Source organism: Phallusia mammillata, chromosome 3, assembly GCF_965637545.1.
Source record: "Phallusia mammillata chromosome 3, kaPhaMamm4.hap1.1, whole genome shotgun sequence".
Lineage (NCBI taxonomy): Eukaryota > Metazoa > Chordata > Ascidiacea > Phlebobranchia > Ascidiidae > Phallusia > Phallusia mammillata.
The window spans coordinates 6,111,271-6,128,067 of record NC_137254.1 but is presented as its reverse complement, the minus strand read 5'-3'; the positions used below and the strand labels follow the sequence as shown (position 1 = coordinate 6,128,067).

The 16,797-nt window shown below is 34.3% G+C and overlaps 1 pseudogene; it reads right to left on the bottom strand.

The window, feature by feature from the left end:
• Window positions 1-1,569: 1,569 nt before the first annotated feature.
• Window positions 1,570-9,523, bottom strand: LOC145219330 (intelectin-1-like; annotated as a pseudogene).
• Window positions 9,524-16,797: the final 7,274 nt, after the last annotated feature.

Sequence of the window (16,797 nt, the reverse complement as noted above, 5' to 3'; positions counted from 1 at the left end):
GTACGGTGAACTTTATACTGGAATCAATACTTCGTAACTGATATTTCATTAGAAGCAATGCACTGAAGCACGAACTGGGAATTTCCCGGTTGGGTGCACAGAGAATTCCTTCCTGGGTCAACGTTCGCTTGCACTGTGATGTCATTTGTTACCCGCAGACAAAAATTATTGAAAGAAAATACAAAGTGATACGGCACGAGAGTAAATATATCCGCGTCATAACGACAATACAATTAGTTCGAAAATAAGGAACTTGACGTCCGCATCATCTTTGGTTTCTGTCGTATGTTTATGAAAACATTTTACACAATTCAATAACCTGAGGCGTATTTACGGTGTACCTACTCAGTCACACCAATTTACTATTTTGCGTTGTGTTTTGTCTTACTTCCCTTTTGTTTTACTGTTTGCGCTGGATAACTCTCACGCAGTTATTTCCGTCTTGTGGATTGTTTTGGTGCTCTTGCGTGGCTATGTTTTCATTCACTAAGCGAAACAACAAATAATGGTCAGGGTGGACTGCAACAGGCTCGCCCATGACTTTTACTGACAGTAACCTGATTCCTGACGTAGTAATAGACATCATTGCCGGATTAAAAATTAGGAAACGAAGTACGTGCTTATATTTAGTCGAAGAGTAGCCCCACAGAAACGTTTTGTAGGCGAAATTTCAATGGCGCCTGACCAATGCTCATACAAAAATATGAGAGATTTTTTAACTCTTCTGTGATCAAACCCCATGAACACAGCTAGGGTGTGGTTTTTGAGGTCAAACAGAAAACTAAAAAATAAACACAAGCAAACTGCAAAGAAGCACCAGGGACAACTTCCTGGATGGCACTATGAGGGTTCAGATTGTGTGATTGTAACCAACTATCTATTCAATTAATCAGATTTATTTAAAGGTTTGGATTTTTTTGCAAGATTTTAGTAAACCATTCACTCAACAAAATTGCGTGACCACCTCTAGTGATTCAGCGAACCTAAAATGCTCGGGTTGTCACCGAATATGAGACCATTTTTTTGCTTCTCTTATGTGTTTTTGATAATACTAACACATTTCATTGCAAGCTGATGTAACATGGCAATAAAAATTGATTTACGGACACTAACGTGTTGACATTTATCTATTTTTTAAAATTACAATTGTTAATTATTGCACAGACTGACATTTCCTCAAACTGCATAAGAAAGTAGCTTTTTGCAAGTTTTACGCAAAGAAAATTTGAGCTTTCATATTGGTAAATTTTATTTACAAATTAAAATGACTGTGATAGATAAATTTGCTCGAAGCTTTTATACTGTGATGGAGAATATAGCAAAAAAAGTGCATCTTTTCTCTGCAATACCATCTACCATGTGTTTTGTTTCTAGGCAGAAACTTCGCAGCACTTTATACTACATTGCGATTAAGGTAAATAATCAATAATAAAGCAAGTAGTTACAGCAAAACAGTATAATAAATAATGTAGTTACTTAAACAGTATAATAAATAATGTAAATGTAAAAAAATGTAGTAAGAATTAAATGATAGAGGATTATTAAACGCATTTGAAATGATCCAAATAGTGGGAAATTGTTAATACAGACAAAAACAATACTTGTCCTTGTGTGTCGATTAACAAAAATCGATTAAAATCTTATTTATCGATAAAATATCATAATTGTTGAATCCAAATCTCTCTGAAAATGAGCATAATCAACTGGAGTTGTTTCGTTAAACGAAGTCTTTGGCTACCCGTTCCAATCTACATTGAAAATTTTTAAACACATAAATTTTAAGCAGAACATACTGATAATATACTTGTAAAATCATTGCAGTCATCCAAGTAGGGAGAATCTGGATTCTTCATTCCTCCAATACACACAAATTCACTTCGCCAATCGTTCACTCTAAACCAGTGGTTCTCAAACTTGGTTTTCAGGGCCGCATGCGGCTCCCAACTACTTATTTTGCGTCTCGCTCCAGACCTCAGAAAACCACCAAACATTGCTATTTTAGCTTTCAAAGTCATCTTCTTTAGTGACTTTCTCAAGGTTTCGTTTTTTTTGCGGCTCCCTTTACACTTAAAAAAGAAATTTATGAAATACCTCAAACGGAGTGAATGACGTAGATACCATCTTCAAGCCCGACGTCTCTCAGTTCAACACATGAACGGGCAGGGCTGGGGAAAATACCAAGTGGTGGTTTTGTTGCGTTGAGGTTTGCTTGACCCAATGCATGTGATCCTACAGAGTAAAACCACGTAAAGAAAACATGTAAATAAAAAATAAAGTACTAAGTTATAATTTCGAAATATTCCTATCAATCTATTTCAAATCAATTATTATATATTTCAGGTTTCTCTACAACTTTCATTTTCGAAAATGCGGTTTTGATAGGCTCACAAACCAATGTTTCCAAATCGTTTGGTTTGTGCCATCCTTTTACTTTTGTGCCATCCTTGAAAAACTGAACAATTATGGAAAACATGGTAATGATATTTGACTTACTTTGATTAGATTCTTGAAGTGCAATCTGAAACGACAAACCGATGCAGTTATTATTTATTTTTATTTAACCAATTGTCAGGAAAGTTTCAATTGCCAACCTGTTGTTTGAAATTGAGTATCCCGAAAACTAGTCCCAAAAAAGTCAGGATTACAATCGCACACATTAAGATCATATTTACACGTAAGATGTGATGCTGTTTTGAAGACATTTCATGTGTTCTAGCATTTGATTGAGTTGCAACGATACCTATGAAATAAAAAAGCATTATTAAATGTCTAAAAAGAAGATTTTGTCATAAAGTTTAGATTGATAAGTACACATTAAAAAACAATCACCAAGTCGGCAATTGCTGCAAAAAGTTAAAACGTTATGTTTTGCAAAGCAGGCTGTCTATAGCAGTTTTAATTGAGGTACTATTAAATTAATTTCTGATGTGAATTCTAGCATTAAATTACACTGAAGCAAAGGGATAAAGGTTTTGGTCAGTCGTTACTAAATAGACAAGCTCTACGTGTGGTTAAGAACTGAGTCATCTGCAAAATATGTTGAAACCAAACCTTCACATGCAAAGTAGGTAAAAATTTTGTGCGACAAAAATCTATTTTGAAAAACAATTTAACCTGGTTGCTTTAAAACACTTGGCTGCATTGTTTTTTTTCCTGGATTCCCAGTTGAGACGTTTGGGCTAACATTATCATTCGCTTTGGAATTAGACATGGTAACTGTCTACGTACAAAAACCTGCAAGTTCACGAACCATCTCATTACGACTATAATCTATTTGAACTGAACCCGATTGTGATGTTTGGTATAATTTATTTCATTCAGAGCAGCCGCTAGAAAGCAACGCAAAGTTAGTACGCAACGACGCTTTAAAATCAATGCATGATTAGTCACGTCTCTGTAATAAAAAGGTCAGGTGGGTCAAATTGTACCGTTTTTTATTGCCTATTAAAAATAAGTATTTTCAGCAAGTATTTTTGCAATGATGTTAATTACTTAAAACCATAAAAGGTTCTTCATAAACTTTTACTTACAAAATACCTATTCTTTTCTGCGCTCATTTTCTACACTTGAATTACGTAACAATTTAACGGTTTGTGAAAAAATACCAAACTTCCATGGTGCTAAGTATTTCATATAGAACATTGTTGTCAGTTTTAAAACGCTATCTTGTTGCTGTAACGCTTTATGTTTCACGCGGTTTATTTTATATACATGGGAACATACACTGTTGATGCTTTCAGTTACCAATCCCTTGACACAATGAATTTGATTCAAAGCGGAAATACGCAGCTTGAACGCGTATGACAATACTATACGGTGGTATTAATGCGTAACCGTTTGGTAAACAACTCCGATAGTAGCGCAGCTATTACGTGTTTTTCTTCTGTTATGACGAAGACAGAAATGAAATAAACAAACAAAAAACGTTCATTTTATGAACTTATTATACTTTTGCAATCATTATTTAGACAATATACGACATCTACTTTATTTTAGCATTTTTTGACTGTGAATAGTTGTCATATACAGGACTGTTGTGCAAAGCTTAAAATCATTAAAATGTGTAACTTCTTTTCAATAAACTTACTTTTTAATCATAAACATTACTGCCAAGGTAGTGGTGTATATAGAATACATCGTGTAGACGTTTCGACAATCTCTGTTGTCATCATCAGTACATGTTTTCAATCTTACTTTTATTTTCACAAAATAATTTCATTTAATAAAGGATAAAACTCAAGCTATCTACTTGTCATAAATCAACGTCACTACTTGCGTTAATTTACAGAAACTACATGGTTATTATCGAACAAATAACCTGTAAATACTTACTACTGCACATTGGATTTTGAATGGTTAAGTGGGGCAAAACTATACTTTTTGGATGCACATGGTTTCGACGATTGATTGTCCCCTTTATAAATGGATGTACGTCGGGACGCAATGTTGACAGCTTTAGCAAGAAGTTTTGTCATAATAAGCAATTACGAATCCTAATACTTCGGATTTACATTCTACGTCTGCAATAGTATGTAAATCCATTTGATGATTCAAGACAGAACTCAGTACAGGTGATTTAGTGTGGAAATATTGTGAACTCGTATGAAGTTAATTTGCATTCAAGTTTGGTCCCGATAAACAATTACGAATCCTTATCGTTATGAATTGACATTCTACGTCTTCCATTTGATGATTCAAGGCAGAACTCAGTAAATGTGATTGAATATGGAAATAGCTTAGCCGCATACGATGTTAATTTGCATTTAAATTAAACTTTTTAAATCTTTTTAATCCGTGTTAGACAGTGCGTTTCAGTAATACATTTTTGGTATGCCGTAACGATACAGACTATAACCCAGATAAAAATCGAAAAGACGTATGTCAAAACAGTTGGTCAAGCATGGAATTTTCAGTTGTAACAAATGCTTTACAAACAGAAACGTTCCGTCACTTATTTCACAAACATTCGAAACGTATCAGGTACATTGTCTTGACAACGGGTCATATTGCGTATGCGCTGCTCGTTCAGCACTCTCATATTTATGAATCATGCTGTTTATAATATTAATAATAATAGCTCACTAACCAACACTCCAACCACATTCAGTTAAAGTAAAATGTAGGCCTTAACAATAAACAGAGGTATTAAAGAGTGTTTGATTGAACCTTATAAAGTTCTACAAGCGAAATGAAGGAACTGAAATGACTCTCTTATTCGTGTTTTGTTGTCATGCACTTGCGTTGATAGAATACGACGCGTTGTCTAGACATATCCAACTCCTTTAAATACTCATTGTACGCTTGGATAAACGAAAAGTTTTGTGAGGAAAATTTGTTCAGCAAAAATTTTGTTAACGTTTACCGTGGGTTGATTGCTATAACTGTTCTGTAACATTAAAATTTCAAAATACATTGGTTACCAACGTATACGAAACTCAGCCGTCGTCAATCGGGCGTGAATTCTTTTACGATTGTAATTTTGCAGCAAAAATAACTTATGTTTTGAAATATATGTGTCATTGAACACTGATTTGGTGTGGCAAAATAATTAATGGCTGTTTACTTTGTCACAAACTTGCAAATACTAACCGCTGTACAGACCTATATTTGTTCGTGCCCTATCAAAATTGTCTTCCGGCAACTTTAACAGGAAAAAATTCAAACAATCTTATTAGTTATACTTTATTTACAGATTGAAGTAAACATGATGGATCACATACAATAAACCAAACTGTAGAAAGTGTCTTGATAGAATGTTGTAGAATATATTTTGCAACACGAGTTTCGTTGTTGAGTGTAGATACGACTTAAGAAACAGGCAAAGAGTTACAGCATGACATCAATGTGACGATTATAATACTTTAGTGTTGGTGTTTTGAGATTAACGCAAATCAGAATGTAATAACGCAAATCAAAGCAACTTTACCAGTTTATGCGATACCAATATGTATTACCCAAATACGTTACCAATTTTTTGGAAAAGATTTTACTGTTATCAAATGAAACGATTTTCATAATACAACATTATTAAACCCAGTCCTTTCGTACAATGGAGTATTTAAATAATTTAAAAAATCTATCTTCAAAATTATCATTTAAATCGTATTTATCGACGGTATTTCCACACATTTCTCCCCAACTCGAACAGCGTGCTGTGTCAAGGTCTTTGAACGTATTTTGATATCGGAAGCCGCACCTCTTGCCCCAAAAAGCCGCATGCTGCCTTCAGGCCCCAGGTACTCCACCCCTGGACTGTACAAAACCCAGTGGGGATGGTCACTCGCAGGTTAAGAGTCAATGCTCCAAACGACTAATTGAATGCTGGTCTGCAGCTGTATCAATAGCCTAAATTATGTTTGTCTCAATGTAGTACGATTAGGACGTATGGATCGCTAATACTGTTGAACATACATTAGTCCTATACTTACTTAACAGCAGGACACATTGCGTAGACGCTCCCAATTCTTCCATAAGCACGAAACTGAACAAAACCGGTCGGTAGCGGTTGTACACTTGGTGGCAGCATCGAGTTAACCACTGACTCGTTTCCGACAGAAAATTGAACTGGTACTGAAAGGACGTCATCATCATACAGACATTTTGGACCTGAAATGACAAATTAATAGTTGAATAATTTTTAGCAACGAGCCACAAATGTAAAAATGGTATAATTGTACTGAATATGTTGCTAGCAAAACAAATTTTATCGGCTGTTGGTAAATTTTTTACTCACAAAAGGTTGTATCCGAAATAATTTCCAATATTTTGTAGGTAAAAGCGTTGACCTCTGTTTCTGGTATTAAAGCTCTATTTTTCCTATTGAGTCAAACATCCAATGAAAGCGGATAATTAAATCAATAATTTCACATTGCTTGACAACAGTGTACCTTGCAATCAGTGTGTAACCCAAAAGTGTGTTGGATACAGCTTCATCAATTCTCCATCCAAAATCATTGCTAGTACTGTATGTGTAGTTGTACAATTTTATAATAGGGTTTTCGAATGACTCCTTCGAATTAAAATAAAAGTGTGATAATCATGGAAAATCTTGTTCGTGCACTGAGACTTTTTAGGGAATAATTTATGTTTTTCTGTAAAGCTGCGTAAGTCAGAGGCTGTCAATGAATCTTTTGAGAGTTTCCGTTTTAGTGTGTGATACAAATTATACGTGATTGAATGTTTTGTTCACAAGCAGCTGGTCAGCCAACTTCGTAATACAACATATTACAGAAGTCGATGAAGAACTAAAGTAAAATTACTCAGGACAAACCGCACTTACCTCAGCCATAATGACGAAAAACAAAACATCACACAAGCTGGCATTCATTGTTGACCGATATCTACATCCAGCTTCAAAATGTAAAAAGAAATTGTTGAGACTGTGATTTCCCTTGTATACGACTTTAGAATCATTTTCGGGTCGAGAAGCATTAACCTAAGAAGTTAAGAATAAAGGAAACATTTGAATCGACAATGTACCAACGCATTAGGTATTTACCTTTAAGGAAAAAAAGTCGAAGCAGTGATCAAAGTTTTCCACAGCAAACAAGGCAAAGAAGGGATGTATTTTTCGGCTGGATCGCATTATATTGGCAAGATCACTTCTGTATTGTTCAGAACCCATCCCAAAAATATAATTTAGAAAGGTTGGTACAAAAAAGGCATCATATCTTTTACCAACCTATCATCCTCCCCGTCATAAAAATAGACACTTGAACAATTTGGTATATATCTGTACGGATAACAGTCCTGCCGTGTGCTGCTTTCAATCTGTTCCAACATTTTTGTCATAAATGCACAAACGCATGGCTATTCATCGCTTACCTGTATTCATTGCTACCTCCACACTGTACAAACAAATTGCTATCACGCAGCAGATAAGAACGATCAACATCAAAACCATAGACGTAAAAATAGAAATCAGTGATTAAATTTGTGATTTCTGTGGATTTTGCCTCCAGTCGATCCAACATAGTCGTCACATCGGGATAAAAAACTGGTATTTAGAAAAATTGGAATAAGGTTAGTAAGAAGGAGATAGTGCACATTGTTTCGACCTGTACAGTTTCAGTGAAGACGGTGACAAGATATTGACCCGAGATATGAAATAATTAGTGTTACATCTCTTCAAACTGTCGTGTATTGGATTGAAATCACATTAAATGCTAAAACGTTTTTTTTTGCACGTACAACCAAAAACAAGCATTGACCTTGGTGGCCTTGTTTATACTTTGTTGATTTGTTTTTCAAACTAACGAATAAAATTCATATTTGTCTTACTGTTTGCAGGTTCAAGTGGATAATGATAATTAAAAATGTTGTGCACATTTCCTCCATAAATTGGCATAAATCCGTTTTCTTTTTTTTTCTTTTTTTTTCACGGGGTTCGAACCCAGGACTCTCCCGGGGACCTGTTTGATATTGCAAAAAACTCCTCTCTCTGCTGGCCTCCAGTGGTGTTTGGTTTGGAATATGACGTAACATTATGTCTTTACCCTAAACATGTAACATTCGTATAATTAACACAGTGCAGTCACCACAGGATACTTGCCTGATATTCATAATAAGCTCGACTTTTAAAATCCATTCTCGTGCAAGTATCAAATGATCCAAATGTGTTTGTGTTCATCCAATTTTGGTAATCTGCAATGAAATCACCGGTGCTTTTTTCGGAATTCAACTGGAAATATAGCCTACTCAAATAGATTTTGTCTTTGTTTCTCGTTGTGAGAAACCACAAACCATCAAAACATTCAGTTATATTGAAATTGTCGTTAATAGTTTCTACAAGAATCCATCCACCACCAGCAGCTTTCATATCAGAGTAAGCCTAACAGAAAGACATTTTTTTCAAACATTGTTATTTTTTAATTTGAATAAAGTAAGTGCTGTCAAAAAATGATTTATTCATGGTTTTGCTCATAAAGTCATTTGTCCCAGCACAAAGGCATAAAATACCTCAAATGATGCTCTTGACATTTCTATCACGTAGATCCCTCTTTAAACCCGGCATCTCTCAGTTCAACACATGAACGGGCAGGATTGGAAAAAGTACCAAGTGGTGGGTCTGTAGTCGCAGATTTGTTAAAGTTTAATCTGTTCTTTTAGCCTATGTTGTCTTGGTCGTGTAAAAGAATCCATTACGTAACCTCTGACAATCGGTTACCGTGAAAACGTGGATGCGGTCTATCGCTTAAACAACAATATTGGAAATTTGTAAATACAGTCCCCAATTATTTTTTACACAAACAGAATGAAAACAAGTAGAATATGGAACAGGTTATAGAAATACCGAAAATTGTTCGTCGCCAAAATAAATCTCGTCCTGCATTTTTTGCAAACACTTTGATGATGTTTGACTTAGCTTTCTGAAATAGTAAACATAATAATTCATTCAACTAGCACACAAAGCACACTTAGTTTATTTAACATTACATACCTGGTCTTTTTTGAAATGAAGTATCCCTAAAACTAGTCCCAAAGCAGCCAAGTTTATAACTGCAAACACCAACATCTTATTCATGTTGATAGTTTTTTGATGACATGACGCATTTTTACTTTTTTTGTCGCTTGATTGTGTTGCAAAATTTTTATCAATATTTTCTTCACGTACATCAGCTGAAGAATGAGCAAACATGTTTGTAAATACTCTTTCTTCATCTTGTTCTTCAAATAAAAATATTAAAATTAATATTTATTTTTTTACTCCACAAATATTGGTCTGTTTTATTTCATTGAAGCATTAAACGTATGGTCGCATTTTAGACTAGGGTTGGGCATTTGACCGGTCAAATAAGTCAAATACTATACGCATTATTAAATTGCAATTTAAGTTTAGTTAATTCTTCTTATAAACCACAAGTGATGGAAATAAAGGTCCCAACTCACGTAAATTTGTTTGTGATATAGGAAATGTTCAGTTTATCGTATATTATAGACGACTGCATTGCATGCTCTATTTTATCAATGGCCCCACCTCTGTGTCTGTATTTTTCATTTAGTAATTACATTTGTAAACTGGATTCTCATAATATGCTACATTTACTTTAGATTGAAGTCTTATTTTTACTGAAATTTAATTGCAAAACTCTCTCAACTATTTCAAAGCAATAATTTATTATTGTGTCGTTGTCACATCTCCATTCATGGCAAACAAGGAATATACAAAAGCTTGACATGTACGTTTACATTATTTTTTCCGATTAGTACTGACCTGTAATTAATCCCCAAAAATATATACTGGGCAATACTTTAAATTACTTTTTTTCTTCAAATTACGGGTTTCATTTGCAAAAATGCCCAAGTAAATACTAACAAACTAACTTTCCCCCATGGACATATCACACTCGATTTTTTATTAAGATAAAACTGCTAGAAGTGATCCATGTTTTTTAATTGCACTGTAAACCTTGCAAAGTTTGCCTTGATGTTAATCAGATTTTAATTTCAGATGAAAAATATTCTAATAAGAATTTATTTCTAATAAACAAGACACATCTATATCGGATTTTAAGGCGCTTACAAGCGGAATGTAAAAAGATTTTTAAATGTAAATGGATTAACACTCTTTTGCTACATATTTAGCCTTGGCTGGTAACGAAATATATATATTATATCGTCCCAGTAGTCATGCACGCCAGCATTATTGTACGCTTATTATGTGTAAACAAATTAACGGACAAAGCAAACACACAACGTAACAATAAACAACCGGGACATGTCATGGCGAATAGGTTGTGCACTTCTGATTATCACTTCACACAGATTTAAATGCAGCATATTTCACAAAAACACCACATATTTGTTCAAACAAAATACCTACCCGTTTCCTTTGGAATAGTTTGAGCTTGTCGGAGTTGTTCTTCATTTAATTCAATTGATTCGTAGGTCACATGGTCATTATTCACATATGCCTGAGATATGTCTGATCTTATCAATTGTTGCTAAAACATTTGCAAGGTACCCAGCATAACCTGTAGCTGCAAGTGCAAATATGTAGTCGGTCCGACTTTTGATGGCAGCAGATACTTGCTATAAATCCTACTTAATTAGTTTTATACATCATATCAATATGATAATGCGATTTTAACTGGTTAAGTCCCCATACGTATATTTAAAAATATTTAAGTGAACTTTGATGGCACTTCACTGTTTATCAGGCCTTCTTATAAAGTCACTTTGCTTGCATACAAAACAACCTCTGCCTTGGCAGGCAGAAACATTAGGTCGAAACAGAAAGTGCTATACAAAACGACCGCAACTTAATATCTCGTATGCGTGTACGTAATGGCAAGCGAGTAGACCAGTGTAAACAATATAGGCGACGGACCAAACTCAACACAAAGTGATAATGTTGCAAAAAAACACGTGTCACAGGCTCGAAACGCAGCGGTTGTAAATACGGTAAAACAACAACAATAAAAAACAAAAACAATAAAATTAGAGTCGAAGGCCGGACCTGTTGGGTTGGACAACATTTAACAAAAAACGCTTGTAACAATTATTACTGACTAACATATTCTTTTGATTCATTAATATGGTCGTGTCTTAGTTAAAAAAGTATGGCCACAGCTGGAAATTTCAACACATTTTTTACAATTGACAAATTATTGCCACAGCACAAATATTGCCACTTTTTTGATTTCATAACTAACAAATTTAACAACTAACATTTCTTTAAAGGCGACATTAAAGGCAATAGTTAATGCTGAGAGTAAATAATCTTATATTTGCAAAAAATGTATTAAGTATTTCTTACCATTCTTAGGTTTTACTTGATACCAAGAATTATACATTTTTTGCAATTTTCAATCCATTTTCTGTTTGGTATTGCAAACAACTCTGCTCTTTGCTGATCTCTAGTGGTGTTTGGATTGAAACATGACGTAACATAACGTCTTTTCTGTAAAATTGATTTCACCATTGTAAACATGGGTTAAATTAAGTCACTTTTCTTCAATATTTGTCTGATAGTGTTCCAAATGATTGTGTTCATCCGATTTTAGTAATCTGGAATTCAAGAAGCACGTAAAACAGGGTTGGGCAACCTTTTTATTGATGTGGGGCCAAATACAATAGCCAAATATAGATCGCGGGATGCACCTGTGTACAACACAAGATGATTTCACTTACCAAAATATTCGTTGCTTACCAAATATACCAACTACAAGTAAAATTCGCATTTGTTTTGAAGTTTTTTAGTTATTGGGTTTGTTGTTTAATGCAGTGGTGGCCAACCTATGGCGCATGCGCCAAACGTGGCGCATTGCATGATTGGAAAGGGCGCAATGCCTTCGTTTGATAATCATGAAAATCAAATTAATAAACTAATCAATAAATAAAGTAAGCCAGCCCTATTAATTATATATATATATATATATATATATATATATATAGTTTATCAGAGCTATTTTTTTACTTAATAGTTCTTATTTCTTATTACTATCCTTCTCATGCAAAAGTTGTTTCTTTCTCTTTCTCTCTATATACAAGAAGTAGTCATAGAAGGTGGGGTTACAAGACATTTATGGCGCATCCAACAAAGTATGTTAAAAAGTTGGCGAATGGTATGTAGAAGGTTGGCCACCTCTGGTTTAATGCATGCAGAGCTATTAGAACGATTTAAGCTTTCAATTGTATGAACTCTTTGAAGTGTATTTTTAAAAACTAATAGACAGGCATCTTCTTGTAGAAATAGCTTTAAAATTGAGGCAATGAACCGAATTGGCGAGTCAAGGTTTTTCAGCATGTTACTACACTAGCCAACATGGCCTGTGTCTTTTCATCAGGTGCACTGATGAGACCATGTCAAAACAGTGGGCAGTATTTGCAGCTAACTTATCATCTATCTATTGGCTTATTAATCATATTGCCATCACTTTGATTCCCCAGCAGTGGCCTAATTAGGCTTTAAAAATCAGTTGTTTTCTGTGGTTTATACGCATTTGTGGTATTGAACAGATTTTGGTGTGGCATCATTTTTTGTATGTTGAAAAAAGAAGCACATTGTGCAGAAAGTACAGACACTTTTGACAGTTTTATTTTGATATATTTTTCAGAGCCCATTTTTTTGGTTTCCTTGGTAGACCTTTGGAACATTTTATAAAAGAGCTTTTCGGCAAACGTGAACGACAAGACACAAATAAATAAATCCACGAATATTAAAACCTATTGAGTACCTTCTCTTTATCCATATCAACTTCCAGAATATCACATGTCCTATTTTAGAAACTTTCATAATGAAGATCCTGGAAAAACTTTTGCAATAAATAAAAAAGTCTAGCTTGTTGGTTGGCCAACAAACTCTTTCTCAAGCATTTCAGGTACACACTTTGTAAAAGTTGCAGTAACGATGAAGGATAGGTGAGACCTCCAGGGTTTTGCTCCATTGAAGAAATCAGCTTGCCCTGCTGTGATTGCATGGTGGGCAACTTGCTAACAAATTTTGCTTACTTTTGTAAAATTGTTTTTTGCCTTGAACAAAACATCACCTTCCAAATACTCTAAACTCCATGTTACTTATCACAGCATTTAACTGTTTGATTGTTTATGGTGTCTAGCAATTGTTTTCGAACCTTGAATTTTTTTTAAATAAACTTTCTGCTTCACAGCACTCTTTTGCTGAGTTTCTCATCTAATCAGTTCCCGCTTGTTGACAGTTTGAAATGAGTAACTTTGGAAAAAAATATGGTCTTCGTTTGAGCTTGACTTTTCGTCTGTCCGAATCGAGTTCCTGGTCGGGGTCAAAGTCGTTAAATATCAGTTTATTAAAAATGCAGTCAGTTTGGCAAAGTTCAATTTTCACCAGACTTTAACTTAATCAGTAACAAGCTTTATGCACCCTTGAATATGTTAGGTAAAACCACGCTAAAATCACTTCAACGCGTTTAAAGGACTAAAAGGCAAAAAAAACTCAGTAAATTCTCCCCAACAGCACAATTCTAACCAAACATAGTAATATTACACATGATAGATGCATAAAACCGACCACGCACGCTCAGTTTTGTCATTTTCCTGCTCCTAAAGCACCCAACTCAATGCAAGCATCAGACAAGCGTGCAGAGTTAATCAAGCGTGACGGTAACAATAGCTGGACTACCATGTTAGTATACTATGGTTTCATGACGAATCGTGACGTTTTGCACTTGTGCGCATTTGGAAAAACTACATGCCGGGCGAAATAGGCGACAGGGTGCTGCGGCTCGTGCAGCTCCACCAATCACGTAGCGTGTAAACCGGCCGGTTTTTGCAGTTATTATTGAATTAGAAAGTGTATCTACCACCTTGAAAAAGAAAAAGGTCATCTAACACTTTGAAAAGTCACGATTAACCTTTATAATAAAAACCTAAATAAAAAGTTAAGAAAACTGGAATAAAACATCTGCTGCCTCAAATATGTCATGCAGGAATAAGCAACCACAAGAACTACTCAGTTTTAGTTTTTATTGCTAACAAAGAAACAATAGCTTTGTGACTGTGAAGTTAAATGCTTCACTGAAATTCAGGCAATACTAAATGCAGAACAAACAATTGCACAAGCAACAGGAATTTTGAAATACATTAGTGATGACAACTTCAAGTTTTGGTTTCTTAACACACCACGTGGACAGTATTTGCAACCAAGTGCAATCTTGTGTATTGATATAATGGACATGTTGTGTTTTTGTAAACAGTAGCTGCTAAATTGCTTCACAGGAAATGTTTCTTAAGAATAAACATTTTACAGAGGAGATAGTACTGACCACCAAGCATATCCTGTTGTTAGAAAAGTTACTGAAACTTTTAAAGGAAAAGCCAGTTAGCCAGCAATTTTCATTAGTCTCTCAAAGGCAAAACAGTTCTTGTCAACACTGAAAAGGATGCAAACTTTTCTAAGGAACACCATTATTTCCAGAAAGACTTGCACTTGCAGTGATCGCATAGAAAAAAACAGTTTCTTGGTTGTCACTTGGAAATCAAGGAAGAAGTTATCAACTATTTTGCTTAAACTATAGCTTTATGATTCATTTAGGTTGTAAAAAAGAAAGCACAAGGTTTAATAATATGATTTAAGTGTGAGTGTTGTAATTTTCAAAGCTTGAAGAGTTTTGTACTCAAAAAAAGGAATTATAAGCTATTTGCCACCAAATAAAGCATCAAGTTTAGCAGTTAAGAAACAATTTTATTTTAATTTTTCAATTTTTACAAACAATTAATAGTTGTACACAAAAATTAAGAAAAGATGTTGAATAAACAAGTTCTAACACAAATGTAATGTGGTTGTTGAATTTGTCAGTTATGATACAAATAAAAAACTTTATGACTATTTTTTGTGTGGCAATTATAATCTGTGACGTGTCATAGAATATGTTGAAAATGCTGACTGTGGCTATAAGGTACTTATATGATACATGACCATATTAATGACTGAATAGCAAGTGTGTTAGTTAGTAGACGTTGTTATGACCAGTTTTACTTAAATGTTGTCCAACTGAAATACTTCGATATTTTTCGACTCATTTAATAATATTTTTTCTACATACTGTTGTTGTGTTTTACCGTATTTACAACCGCTTTGTTTCGAGTCTGTGTCACGTGTGTTTTTGTGCCACATTATTGCTGCATGGTATTGAGTTTGGCCCGTCGCTGTGCAAGTAAACAAAATTACCCAATGATACCGTCTGCTGATTACACTCGTCAATGGAGTTGCTAATTAAGATTTGTATTACTTGTTTTTCGACACAAAACAATGACTAGAAAACTAGAAATGTGGCTTTTCTATATATTGACAACTTATGTTTGTTCAATAAAGATAAAAATTGGAGCAGCACCCCAGAAATTTTAGGCACGAGCCATCACTGACTAGAGAATAAATTATTTAGCATGTCCAAAATCATACTAAATTGAAATAACTTAGTATAGAGGCATTGCATCAAACACACAAAAGTAGCTTCGAAAAATAGTTACACTTGTAAAGACAGAAATTGGAAGTCAAATTATGATTATTTTTTGTCGCACATTTGTACGTTGCATTATTGCAAACTGTAGGGATTCAATTGGATTTATCGATAAAATATCATAATTGTCGAATCCAAATCTCTCTGAGAATGAGCATAATCAACTGGAGTGGTTTCGTTCAACAAGGTTTTAGGCAAACCGTCCCAATCTGCGTTTATTAAAAAAACATTTTGAAACAAAAAAAAAAATATACAGATAATATACTTATAAAATCATTGCAGTCATCAAAATTGGGATATTCTGGATTGTTCATTCCTCCAATACAAACAAACTCGCTTCGCCAATCGTTGACTCTAAATAAGAAATAGCTAATGTTTGAAATGTCAGAAGTTCAGATAACAGTTTCCGGAATACTTTGTTACACACCTCTTTCACATCAAGCGTAATTTTTGTGTGGGTCTAATCCGTTTATATAGCGACGATTGATTTTTGTTTGTTAAAATAACAGGTTTTAATATCAATGCAAAAAAATCGTTATAAAGTAACAGTAGCAACTCATGTGTTTGGCGATAATTGTTTATTATTTGTAAAGCGCACGTCATTATTTTGCACGACCAAACATTTGTTTTTTAAACATTATCAAAGACATAGAGGTTTTACCTGCGTTTCATTACGTAACAGGAAACGGTATAGAAACAGCCAGCTTTCACAATGTGTGAAAAATAACTGTATGTTCGGTAACACAGATTTTGAATGAACAGTTGACTTTGACAGAAAATTGTCTTCACTAGGAAGTGCATGATTCTTAGCAACACTTACCGATGTTATAATCGCCCACGGCGTATTTGTATTATAGTTTAC